The 12,396-nt window shown below is 46.9% G+C and overlaps 1 protein-coding gene across 3 annotated transcripts in view; it reads right to left on the bottom strand.

Annotated features, from left to right (window-relative positions):
• The window catches only part of DNAJC5 (DnaJ heat shock protein family (Hsp40) member C5), a 56,217-nt gene that overhangs the window by 11,022 nt on the left and 32,799 nt on the right, over positions 1-12,396 (bottom strand). For 2 of the 3 annotated variants that reach the window (XM_008059766.1, XM_008059768.2), the window contains exon 1: positions 2,912-2,959. The exons of the other annotated variant lie outside the window; for it this stretch is intronic. The gene's annotated coding sequence lies outside the window, so the exon portion shown is untranslated. Of the gene's footprint in view, positions 1-2,911; positions 2,960-12,396 lie in introns of those variants that run through there. 3 annotated transcript variants of the gene reach the window in all.

Consider the following 12,396-nt stretch of genomic DNA (forward strand, 5'->3'; position numbering starts at 1 on the left):
AAAAAAAAAAAAAAAAAAAAGATTAGCTCGGCATAGAGGCACAAACCTATAGTCCCTCAGCTACTCAGGAGGCTGAGGCAGAAGGATGGCCTGAGTCCAGGAGTTCAAGACTATGGTGAACTGTGATCATGGCACTGCACTCCAGCCTGGGCAACAGAGATCCTGACTCTAAATACATACATATCTACTTACCTACCTCTCAGTAAACTGGGCATCAAAGGAAAGCTCTTCAGCCTGATAAAGGACATCTACAAAAAAGCCTACAGGTAACATCATGCTTAGTGGTAAATTACTGAAGAACTTTCTGTCTCTCTTTTTTGAGTTGGAGTCTCACTCCATCACCCAGGCTGGAGTGCAGTGGCACACTCACAGCCACCCCAGTGTTGACCTGTTGGGCTCCAACAATCCTTCTGCCTCAGTCTTCCAAGTAGCTGGAACTACAGGTGTGCGTTACCACGCCCAGCTAATTTTTTATTTATTGCAGAGATAAGGTCTCACCAAGTTGCCCAAGCTGGTCTCAAACCCCTGAGTTGAGGCAATCCTCTTGCCTTGGCCTCCCACAGTGCTGGGATTACAGTCTTGAACCATCACACCTGGCAGATATTTTTTTACATATATCTCAGTATATGTTCCATCTCTTTATTTGCTTTTTCATGCAATTTGAGTGGAAAACTTAAAGGAAACATACATTTGCGAAAAGTCTGCACTGGCATAAGTTTATCCTGTATAATCACCAGCAATCTTTTCTTTTTTTTTTTTGAGTTGGAATCTCACTCCTTCACCCAGGCTGGAGTGTAGTGGCATGTACGCTCACGGCCACCGGTGATCCTTCCACCTCAGCCTTCCAAGTAGCCGGAACTACAGACGCACTCTACCATGTCCGGCTACACCAGCAATCTCTTTATGTCCCCTGAGAGGGGACATCCAAGTGCCAAGGGTTAGTATGTAAAGGGACATGGTGGCTCAGACCTATAATCCCAGCACTTTAGGAGGCCAAGGAGGCAGGATTGCTTGAGCCCTCGCTCTACAAAAAAAAAATTTTAAAATAGCTGGGCATGCTGGCACACATCTACAGATAGCCCCTGCTACTCAGGAGGCTGAAGCCGAAGGATCACCTGAGCCCCGGGAGGTCAAGGCTGCAATGAGCTATGATAGTACCACTGCACTCCAGCCTGGGTGACAAAGTGAAACCCTGACTCAAATATAAAAACAAAAATTAATATTCTCATTAAAAATAAATCATTGGCCAGGCTCAGTGGCTCAGCCTGTAATCCCAGCATCTTGGGAGGCCGCAGATTCTTTTGGGAGGCCCGGGCAATTTGGCAAGACCTCATCTCTACAATAAATAAAAAATGAGCTGGGCATGGTAGTGCACGCCTATAGTTCTGGCTACTTGGAAGGCTGAGGCGGAAGGATCGCTGGAGCCCAGCAGGTCGAGGCTGCAGTGGCCAGGAGCATACCAATATACTCCAGTCTGGGCAACACAGTGAGACCCCCAACTCAAAAAAAAAAAATCATTAGGGCGGGGTGCGGTGGCTCATGCCTACAATCCTAGCACTTTGGGAGGCCGAGGTGAGAGGACTGCCTGAGCCCACGGGTTCGAGACCAGCCTGGGCAACTTGGCAAGACCTCATCTAAACAATAAATAAAAAAATTATCCAGGCATGGTGGTGCATGTGTGTAGTTCCAGTTACTTGGAAGGCTGAGGCAGAAGGATTGTCTGAGCCCAGCAGGTTGAGGCTGCGTTGGCTGTGAGCATGCCATTGCACTTCAGCCTGGGCAACAGAATGAGATATCAACTTCAAACAAACAAACACAACAAACAAAACATTGTATGGCAATATGCTTTTTTTTTTTTTTTGAGTTGGAGTCTCACTCTGTCGCCCAGACTGGAGCGCAGTGGCCGCTCCCGGTCTCCGCAGCCTTGCCTGCTGGGCTCTGGCGATCCTTCCGCCTCAGCCTTCCGAGTAGCCGGAATTACAGGTGCACGCTACCATGCCTGGCTAATTTTTTTTTATTTATTGTAGAGATGAGGTCTTGCTGCCCAGGCGGGTCTCAAACGGCAATATGCATTTTTAAAAGTTTTAAGTTCACGTGGAACACAGTCTTATGACTAATAGCTCCAAACGGAAGTGTCTGACCTCATTCCTAGCATATGTGATATTGGGAAATACACAGGGAGGCCACTGGTGAAGAGAATGATTACGAAAGGCCAAACAAGAGAAAATAGTTAAGAGAGGGAGAAATGAGAAAGTTTGATGGGTTTTATTTCATTTTAATTTTTTTGAGTCGAAGTCTCACTCTGTCACCCAGGCTGGAGCTCAGTGGCATGCTCTCAGCCACCACAGCCTTGACCTGCTGGGCTCAGGTGATCCTTCTGCTTCAGCTTTCCAAGTAGCCGGAACCACAGGTGTGTGCCACTATGTACAGCTAATTTGCCAGACCCTTCTGGATGAGAGCCCTGCTGACTGTCAGCTCCCTCCCCCACCATCCCACAGTGCTCTGGGGTCTGACCAGCAGGACAACTTACTCCTTGGCAGAGTGCTGGGTCCTACCTCAGCATCTGACACCCGTCAGCTGGGGAGCTCTAGCTTAGCTTGCAGTACCCTATGGAGACATCACTGCTGCCCTGGGAATCCTTTCCAGGTCACACAGGTGAGTCCATCCTATTCTCTGGAGCTGTCCTGGCCTTAAGCACATGTCTGTTTCTGCCTGTCATAGCTCAGCATTCATTTGTTGAAAAAAACAAGTTACAAAGCATCTACCATGTGCCATGCTCTGTTCTCAGAGTCAGGAACACAGCAGTAACAAAATAAACAAAAGGCAAAAGTCCCTGCCTGCACAGGCCTGGAGTCCAGCACCACGTCTATGCTTCTCAGAAGACACAAAGATCTCCAGAGGAAAAACTCACATGTTCTCATTCCTGTACTTCCAGGTACAATCCCAGCATGCAGCGAATGTTTTACGAAGAGCTGCTGCTCCAGTCAGCCTACTGGTGAGGAAAACCATGCACCAACTTTGGGAGAATAGACAGATCTGAAAACACAGTAGAAGTCAATTTTTGTACTGTCTTAAATATTTTACTATGTAATATGTGAAATACAGAAAGGAACACATGGAGCATATAAGTTATGATGCATAGTAATAAATACCATGATCCTGCCCCCAATTTAAAAACTGGAAAACTATCAATCACCAGCTGGTTTCCCCTGTATATACAACCTTGAATTTAATGTTCGTTATTCTCTTGCTTTAAAAAAACTACCTTGTGGCCAGGCATGGTGGCTCATGCCTGTAATCCCAGCACTCTGGGAGGTGGAGGCAAGAGGACTAACTGAACTCAGAGGTTCGAGACCAGCCTGGGGGCAACTTGGTGAGACATCATCTCTACAAATAAATAGAAAAATTAGCTGGGCACAGTGGTGTGTGCCATGAGACTCTGACAAAACAAAACAAAAAATCCCAAAAAACAAACAAAAAAATCACCCTGTAAACATCATTTAATTTTTTGAGCCTAAAAAAATGGCCTAGCACTGTATTGAGTCTTCTATAATCTGTTTTTAGATAAGGTCTTGCAATGTTGCCCAGGTTGGTCTCAAACTCCTGGGCTCCAGCGATTCTCTTGCCTCAGCCTTCTGAGTAGCTGAGACAAGCAAGTGCCACCATGCCTGGCTTGATCCACTTTTGAAACACAGTATGTTTCTAAGATTCATGCATGTTGTGGGGTATGGCTATAATTCATTCATTTCCAGTTGTGGTCACTTTCCATTTCATGACTAGACCACAATCAATTCATCCTCCCCCCCACCGTCCCCAAGGCAGGGTGTCACTCCGTCACCAGGCTGGAGTGCAGTGGCACAATCACAGTTCAATGCAGCCTTGAACTCCTGGGCTCAAGCGTACTTCTGCCTCAGCCTCCCAAGTAGCTGGGACTACAGATATGCCACCAAGCCAGCTAATTTTTTTTTTTTTTTTGCTTTGTTGCCCAAGCTGGGCAATCCATTCTTTTATGGAAGAACATCTGGGTTGTTCCCAGCTTTTGTGATTACAAAGTTGCTTTCAGCAACATTCCTGAGTAGCTGGCACAGTGGGTGGTGAGGGGGAGGAGGTACAAGGCTTGGGAACACACACATCACAGCAGCAGTGAATGACCATTCATTACAGAAACAAGCCAATGAAGCACAAGAGAAAACACTCAACATCTCTGTTCATTAGGAAATGTAAATTATACAAAGAACTGCTACTATACACCTATGGAACTGCTGTAAAAAAACAATCTGACAACACCAAGTGCTAGTGAGAGTGAACAACTAGAACTAGACCCTATACATTGCTGTTAGGAATGCAAAATGATTCAGCCACTCTGGAAAAGAGCCTGGAAGTTTCTCATAAAGTTAAAAATAGACTTAAGACATGGCCCAGCAACCCTAGGTATCCCCCGCAAGATAAATGAAAAGTAAAGTTCACACAAAAAACCTGTACGTGAATTTTTATAATCATTAAAACCCAGAAACATTACAAATGTCTTTTGACTAGACAATGGATAACAAACTATGGAGGACCCATACAACGAAATACTACACAGCAAGCTGGGAGCGGGGGCTCATGCCTGTAATCACAGTACTTTGGGAGGCGGAGGCAAGAGGATTGCTTGAGACCACGGGTTCAAGAACAGCCTGGGCAACTTGGTAAGACCTCATCTCTACAATAAATCACACACAAAAAACTAGCTGGGCATGGTGGCTTGCCTCTGTAGTTCCAACTACTTAGAAGGCTGAGGTGGGCTGAGGTGGAAGGATAGTCTAAGCTCAGCAAGTGGAGGATGTGGTAGCCGTGAATGTGCCACTCTAGTCCAGCCTGGGTAACAAGAACAAGAGTGAGACTCCAATTAAAAAAAAAAAAAAACACCAAAAAAACCAAATAGCAACAATGCTGGGCTCAGGGGCTCATGCCTACAATCCCAGAACATTGGAAGAAAGAGGCAAGAGGACTGCCTGAGCTCCGGGGTTCAAGATCAGCCCGGGCAACTTGGCAAAATCGTGTCGCCACAATAAACCAAAAAAAGTTAGTCAGGTGTGGCAGTGAACCCTGTAGTTCCAGCTACTTGGAATGGTGAGGCTGAAGGATCGCCTGAGCTCAGCAGGTTGAAGCTGTGGTAGCCGTGAGCATGCCACTGAACTCTAGCCTGGATGACAGAGTGACACTCCGACTCAAAAACAAACAAAAAACAAAACAAAACAAAAAACCACCACTACCAACAACAAAAAAACCTCAGCATACTGTACGTTTTTTAAGTCAAAATTTATGTTCACTTGAAAAATAACAGAGAAGAAAAAAAAATCTGGACCTGTATTTTATGTCTGTGATTCCCTTTTCTAGTCATCTCTGTGGTAATTTACAGAAGTATCACTGGTCTGTGACAGATTGGAAATTGAAAAAAATAAAATCGGTCCTTCACCATAGCTTGGAAGAACTGCTTTGGGTGTGAACTACAAGTGGAACTTTGGGGCATAGGAAGAGGCTCCACTTGATGAGGTATGCCAACTGCACCAGCCAGCAACTCCACCAGCATCTAGGACACCCAATCACTTCCTGCAGCCTCAGCCAAGGCTGGTGCCACCAGGCTCCCAACTTCATCTGGCCCAAGTCCTCATTCCCATATGGATGATGAGGGTGAGCATTCAAGGCCATTCTGTCTGTGATGCCCAACAGACATATCCTGGTCATCAACACGTTCTAGGTTATAAATGTTACAAAAAGTTGCTTCTAGTTGACAGTCCTTTTTACTTACGATATCGTTTTTTTTTTTTTTTTGAGTTGGAGTCTCACTCTGTCACCCAGACTGGAGTGCAGTGGCACACTCCCAGCCACCGCAGCCTCGACCTGCTGAGCTCCGGCAATCCTTACGCCTCAGCCTTCCAAGTAGCTGGAACTACACGTGCGCGCTACCACATCCAGCTAATTTTTTGATTTATTGTAGAGATGAGGTCTCGCCAAGTTGCCCGGGCAGGTCTCGAACCCGCGGGCTCAGGCAATCCACTCACCTCAGCCTCCCAAGGGCGTGGGATTACAGGCTGAGCCACCGAGCCCGGCTACTTATGATATCTTTTGATGAACATAAACCTTTTTCTTCAGCTGTGGTAAAACAATATATAACATCAAATTTACCATCTCAACCAATTTTTTTTTTGAGTCGGAGTCTCACTCTGTCACCCAGGCTGGAGGGCAGTGGCAAGCTTCTGGCCACTGGAGCCTTGACCAGCTGGGCCCAGGCGATCCTTCCGCCTCAGCCTTGGATCCAAGTAGCTGGAACTACAGGCACACACCACCATACCCGGCTAATTTTTTGATTTACTGCAGAGATGCGGTCTCGCCAAGTTGCCCAGGGTAGTCTCAAACCCTTGGGCTCAGGCACTCCTTTCACCTCGGTCTCCCAAAGTGCTGGGATTATAGGCGTGAGCCACCGCGCCCAGGCCACCTCAACCATTTTTAAGTGTATAGCATAGTAGTGTTCCATACATGCACAACAGCTTTCCTACAAATTCATAGCTTTTGTGTCTCAATCTATTTTCCCCCTTTTTTTGTTCATGAAATCTTTGCTGATGCTAAGGTCAGAGGTGTACTCTGCCATGTCACTCTCTCTTCATCTGCAGGGAATTGGCTTCATCAGGAGCTGATCTGGGCTGAGCAGGAGACACAGAGCAGCTTCCATCTGAGAACTGCTGGTGCCCCAAGTCACAGAATGGCTGTCCCTGGGACCTGCAGGTGCCTCTGGTCTCTGTAAACTTCCACATGTAAGGTCTATTTGGGGGTTCTCTATTTTGTTCCATTTCCAGTATCCTTTATTCAAAAACCTCTGAAATCATCTGAGGCTATTTCCAAAATTTTTACAAAAGCTACAAATTCTTTGGCATTTCTTTCTTTTTTTTTTTGAGTTGGAGTCTCACTCTGTCACCCAGACTGGAGTACAGTGGCTGCTCCCAGTCACTGCAGCATTGACCTGCCGGGCTCCGGCGAGCCTTCTGCCTCAGCATTCCAGTAGTTGGAACTACAGGCGTGCGCTACCACGCCCAGCTAATTTTTTTATTTATTGTAGATATGAGGTCTAGCCAAGTTGCCCAGGCGGGTCTCAAACCCGCAGGCTCAGGCAATTCACTCACCTCAGCCTCCCAAAGCACGGGATTATAGGCTGAGCCACAGAGCCCAGCTTCTTTGGCATTTCTACATAAATGATTAGATAGCACTATTTAAAGCAATCATGTTTCATACAAGCATTCCATTATAAAGACAAGGAGGGCTTTAAGAGTAGTGTGAAGCTGGGCGAGGTGGCTCAAGCCTGTAATCCCAGCACTTTGGGAGGCTGAGATGAGAGGATTGCCTGAGTCCAGGGGTTTGAGACCAGCCTGGGCAAGTTGGTGAGGCCTCACCTCTACAATACATCAAAAAATTAGCCAGGCTTGGTGGCTTGTGACTGTAGTTACAGCTACTTGGAAGGCTGAGGCGGAAGGACTGGCTGAGCCCTGCAGGTCAGGGTTGCAGTGGCTGTGAGCATGCCACTGCACTCTAGCCTGGGCGACAGAGTGAGACTCCGACTCAAAAAAAAAAAAAACAAAAGCAGGTCGGGCTCAGTGGCTCAGCCTCTAATTCCAGCACTTTGGGAGGCCGAGGCAAGTGGACTGCCTGAGCCCGCGGGTTTGAGACTAGCCCGGGGCAACTTGGTGAGACCTCATCTCTACAAAAAATAAAAAAAATTAGCCGGGCATGGTAGCGCATGCCTGTAGTTCCGGCTACGTATGGAAGGCTGAGGCAGAAGGTTCGCTGGAGCCCAGCAGGTTGACTCTGGCGTGGCCATGAGTGTGCCACTGCCCTCCAGCCTGGGTGACTCAAAAACAAACAAACAAAAAAACCCCAAAAGAGTAAAGGTAAATGACGTGAGTCATGACACCACCCCAGTTCCCTGAGTTCCCTGGCTACAAGGACTGAAGTCTGGGAGGCTCAGCAGTAGGTAAGAAGCAGGTGTCAGGGCTGTTCTAAGGTGCTTGCCCAATGGAGAGTGGAGAGCGCCAAGGGCTCCACGTTACTGCACTGTTCTCTCTCCAGTCTCCCTGCCTTTTGAGGGTCACCCTGAGATGGTGGCTGGACAGGTGGCTCGAGAGGAATGGCCTGGCTAAGGGCAGAGAATGAGGAGTGCCCAGAGAAGACCCAGGGCACCAAGGTGACACATCCTATGATGGACAGTCTGAAGACTGTTAGAAACCTTGTGGGAAAGTGAACAACTTCAGAAAGGACAGAAACAACCATCAGAAGACGGAAGGGAAGGAAGAAACACCAACGCCCTAAGCATACAGGACAACAGGTAACATGTATGTTGATGGAGCACGATAAAGCTATGTCATATAGGAATACAAAGAAACAAGCATGGAGCAACCAAGAGGGACGGGGATGGGAAGGACACAGGAAACGGGCACGACAGTACGCGGTGTCAAGAGGCCAGCTGCAGACACCTCTGGGAAAGAAGGTGCAGATGGGGAGATAGAACACATAAACTAGACGCATGTGGCCCACTCCACAGAAGAAAATCTTTGCAAAAATTAGCTGGGCATGGTAGCGCACGCCTGTAGTTCCAGCTACTTGGAAGGCTGAGGCGGAAGGATCGCCGGAGGCCAGCAGATAGAGGCTGCAGTGGCCGGGAGCGTGCCACTGCCCTCCAGCCTGAGCGACAGAGTGAGACTCCAACTCAAAAAATGAAAAACAAGAGGCCTTACTTCTAACCTTCTGGAGACTCTTTATTTAACATCCGTGGTGAATCATGTAAAAACAACTGCTAACGGATACTCCAACAGGTGGTTAGGCAAGAGAAGGGCCAACGACCAGAGTGTTCTGGGGACGGGGCTCAACACACAGTGGAAAGGCGAAAAGCCCAGCACTTTGAATGTATCCTCTGAATTCCCTATCTATTCCAAAAGGAAAAAAATTAAAAGGCTGTGGGATAGAAGGAACTGGCCACCAGTTAACTCCATGAATACATGCAAGAAATGGCAAGCAAGAGTTGACAGAAGTGGAAAGTTGGAGCAGTGGCAGGGAGTGTCACTCTCACCTCTACTCTTAATGGAGAATGCATTTCCAATGGGAAGAATTCTAAAGCCCTGGAAACATAGAAAGATGTCAAGTTTCCTCCCTAAGAATAAAAGACAACAGTGATGCTGAACCTTAAAGAGAGAGAGTATTAAGAGCAAAACTGCTCACTTCTTTAAGCCTGACCCCCACCAATCAATCATCCAAGCACAAGAGGAAATGGATATAAACTTGAGCTGAGGAATGAGCCTGGTGAGCAGCCAGAGAGTAAGTGGGAACAGCAACTGACTGTCAACCAGTCAGCACTTCCCCGTCATAATAAGCACTGTGCCCAGTCACAGAGTACACTCAAGATAACTAAGAAAACTAACGTTCTGCCCTCACAATTCAAAAATTAACAGAAGGAAACAGGACTGATCACTGCTTGCTGCAGGCAGACACCTAAGAAAGAATCACACTGCCTCAATCCAGAGCCACATCCTTGCCTGGAACTTCAGTTTCCCAAACTATGAAACCATTCCGGGGGTATGGTTAACTACAGAGAAACAAAACAAGACTCAGCACCCTGAAGCCCTTCTGATTTGTTGTTGTTGTTGTTGCCCAGGGGCACGCTCATGACCACTGCAGCCTTGACCTGCTGGGCTCAGGTGATCCTTTCACCTCGGTTTTCCAAGTAGATGGGACTACAGGCGTGTGCCCCCATGCTCAGCTGATTTTTTTTAATTTAGAGATGAAGTCTTGCCAAGTTGCCTAGGCAGGTCTCGAACCCCTGGACTCAGGCAATCCTCTCATTCCACCTCCTAAAATGTTGGGATTATAGGCATGAGCCACCACGCCCAACCAGCTCTTCTCATTCATAAACTGAGGTCCTAGGAGAGCATCCAGTGAACATGTGTTGAATTAATTTTGTCAGTGTTGATTTAAGTTCAGAAACCTAATAGGATTTTTTTTTCCAGTAAAGGATGGTTAGAAAACAATAATTCAAGAGGAAAAGGAGGTCAGAAGTTAAGCAAAATGTAGATATGTGCCTAAATACAAGAAGAGTAAAAAATAATCTAACAAACCTATTACTCAGAGTGGAGGTCATTAACGAACCAATTTGTAAGGAGCCACCACAATGCTCCTATCCTCCTACAGATGCTCGACTCATCCTCCTGAGCACCCAAATGCCTGACCTTACCCTCCCAGTCCTGTGCCCACATCACCTTGGGTGGTACAAACAGTAGAGAAATGATCTGGTGACACCAATGAGGTCACGAAGGATGACACCTGGGCAGCCACTGCTCAATCCAGCTCTGAACCTCTCCATACTAAGAGCACCTAGAACAAGCAAGAACCCGTGGAAGCAGAATGGGACTGACAAACACGAGTGTCACTTCCTTTGTTACAGCACTAGCATTAACATCACCCCTCTACGCACAGCGCTAGAGAAAAAGGTTCCAGGGCAGAACTATTACTATAACCAAAATATTCCAGAAAACCTAACAATGTCTCAAATGTTAACATGAAACCAGAGAGTGAAAGACAAAGTATTCTTCATAAAAGTAATAAGCATTAGGGGGCTCTGGTGTTTGGTGTTCTAATCTCACAATACCTGAACTGTCAGGATGCTAAGGTGGCAGTGGGTGCTTCTCACCCCAGCAAGCATCTGCCGCCCCTCACAGGGGCTGTGGACTCCATCTGAGAATCACCAGCCCCACGAAAGAACCTGGAGATACTTTGTACCATGGCAGAAAGAGCATAAAACAACCAGCAATTAAGTAAGTAGAAACCTGCTCTCATAAGAAAGAATTTTCTCTTCTTTTCCCTTCCTTTCTTTTTGAGATAGGGTCTTGCTCTGTCGCCCAAGAAAGAGTAATGCAATCGTAGCTCACCGCTGTCTCAAATTCCTGGGCTCAAGCAATCCTCCTGCCCCAACCCACCAAGTAGCTGGCCCTGCCAGTGTGCACTACCAGGTCCAACTAAAATTTTCTTAATCACAACTTTCAGATAGTCAACTTCAAACAACACATACATTCAAAAACAAACTTATGATCTCAATCCTACTGGCAATATATTTATTGAGTTGGTAACCACTGTCCTGTTCACTTTGTGATGTTACCTATCACATGACCCACCCACCCTGGTTGCGTAGCTCCATCCCCATTCTAGAGTGAACTGCATGCTGGAGCAAAACAGAATCCAGAGCAGAAGTTTAAGATACCCACACAATGGATAAGCCAGAGTTCATAAAATGCTATAGACCTATCAAGCGTTTCCTGCATTCCAATGGGAACACATTCTGAAACAGAACTGATGGAAATGGCACCAGCTTCCCCGAACTGCCTCCCTGTCTGAAGACTACTCTTTGAGAAGTCCACCTGGAGATGGTTGCCTCCCACTTGTGGGCTGCCTTTGATAAACTAGACCAACAGGGCTTCAGAGTGACTGCCTCCCTGCAACCATGACTAGCATCAAATGAGTCCATCGAATATAGTAACAGCCATGTATAAGACTCCTCAGGTAAGCTATGACAAGCCAACTATAAAACACGCCAAATTTCAGAGGCAGTGTTAAAACAGATGCACACATCTCAGAATGGAGACAGCACAAATGGACAGAACTTGTGATAATTGCTGTGATTTTAACCCACACGGCAGCTGCAACTTAGGGAGTGTCATCATGTGCCTACACCCCACTGAACACTCCTAGGAAGCTGATGAGATAGACCTGGTCAAGTGGGTGGGAAGGCAGCTCTAGGGTCCCCTGCTGGGACTAGAACCTGGTTTTGCCATTCACAGGGCCTCGGTGACCAGGTAAGTTACTGGATATCTCCACATCTCAATCTCCTCTGTCAAATGTGGATTAAAACTTGTCAGGCAAGGTGTGTCTGGGAGCTAGCTCATGTAAAGGGATTAGACGGATGCCAGGCATACTATAGTAAGCGTTAGTTACTACTATAATGATCTGTAGTTTACAGTTGAGAGTACAGAAGTTCAGGAAGGCTGAGTGATCCACGGGTAACTACTTTGCTAGGAGTTGGCAGGGCTGGGATTCAAATCCAAGCCTGATTCTCAAGCACTGTACCTAGTGACTGATTCTTACCAACCATTCTATAAAAGGAAGTAACTCTTCCCTGCCCTGATCACAAATAATTTATTTTCTCGTGCTTCAAGCCTTTTCTGAATAAAGTACTATATTAACCCTTGGTTATGTTTTTTTTTTTTTTTGAGTTGGAGTCTCACTCGGTCACCCAGACTGGAGTGCAGTGGCCGCTCCCGGCCACCGCAGCCTCGACCTGCTGGGCTCCGGCGATCCTTCCGCCTCAGCCTTCCGAGTAGC

This window comes from Carlito syrichta, unplaced genomic scaffold, assembly GCF_000164805.1.
Source record: "Carlito syrichta isolate Samal-C Ts95f unplaced genomic scaffold, Tarsius_syrichta-2.0.1 Scaffold304348, whole genome shotgun sequence".
Taxonomy (NCBI): Eukaryota; Metazoa; Chordata; class Mammalia; order Primates; family Tarsiidae; genus Carlito; species Carlito syrichta.